Below are 1,323 nucleotides of genomic sequence, written 5' to 3'. Positions count from 1 at the left end.
CGGCTATTTTTTGGTTGCAGCCGTCATTGTTGTTTGGCGGGTCCGGGCTGGATTCAAACCCGCCACCTTAGGTGTACGTGGCTGGCGCCTTAGCCGGTTGAGCTATAGGCGCCGAGCCAAACATTAAATTTCAATGTAACAAAAGACAGTGTTCATAATTTGGAAAAAATAATATATATATAAAATTTCTACTGGGGGGGCAGCACCTGTGGCTCAGTGGGTAGGGCACCAGTCCCATATACCAACGGTGGCAGGTTGGAACCTGGTCTCAGCCAAACTGCAACAAAAAATAGCCGGGTGTTGTGGGGGGCACCTATAGTCGCAGCTACTTGAGAGGCTGAGGCAAGAAAATCACCTAAGCCCAAGAGCTACAGGTTATTGTGAGCTGTGATGCTACAGCACTCTACTGAGGGCCACAAAGTGAGACTCTGTCTCTAAAAAAATAAAACCAAAAAACACTTGTGCTCAAGTAATCCTCTTGTCTCAGCCTCCCAAGTAGCCAGAACTACGGATGCCTGCCACAATGCCTGGCTATTTTTTTTCCTTTGAGACAGAGTCTCACTACGTTGCCCTCGCGTCACAGCTCACAGCAACCTCAAACTCTTGGGCTTAAGCTTTTCTCTCACCTTAGTCTCCCAAGTCGCTGGGACTACAGGTGCCACAATGCCTGGCTATTTTTTGGTTGTAGTTGTCATTATTGTTTGGCAGGCCCAGCTGGGTTTGAACCCGCCAGTGCCAGTGTATGTGGCTAACACCCTAGCTGCTGAGCTACAGGCACCAAGCCAGGCTTTTTTTTTTTTTTTTTTTTAGAGAGGGGTTCTTGCTCTTGCTCAGCCTGATCTTGAACTCATGAGCTCAAGCAACTCACCCACCTTGGCCTTCCAGAGTGTTGGGATACAGGTGTGAGCCACTGTGCCCGGCCCCTCTTAATATTTGTTTTTTTCATTTATTTATTTATTTGAGATAGAGTCTCAACTCTGTCACCCAGGCTAGGGTGTCAAGGTGTTTTCATTGCTCACAGCAACCTCCAACTCGGGCTGAAGCTATCCTCTTGCCTCAGTTTTTTCTATTTTTTTTAGTAGAGTGGAGGTCTCCTTTTTTGCTCAGGCTGGTCTCAAACCTGTGAGCTCAAGCTATCCATTGACCTTGGCCTCCCAGAGTGTAAGGATTACAGGCATGAGCCACTGTACCCATCCTTCTTTTATTTACTTATTTATTTTTTTTAGAGACAAAGTCTCACTCTTTGAGCATCACAGCTCACAGCAACCTCCAGCTCTTGGGCTTAAGCGATTCTCTTGCCTCAGCCTCCCAAGTAGCTGGGAC

This window comes from Otolemur garnettii, unplaced genomic scaffold (assembly GCF_000181295.1).
Source record: "Otolemur garnettii isolate 467f Iridium unplaced genomic scaffold, OtoGar3 scaffold00087, whole genome shotgun sequence".
Lineage (NCBI taxonomy): Eukaryota > Metazoa > Chordata > Mammalia > Primates > Galagidae > Otolemur > Otolemur garnettii.
This window is presented reverse-complemented; position numbering follows the sequence as displayed.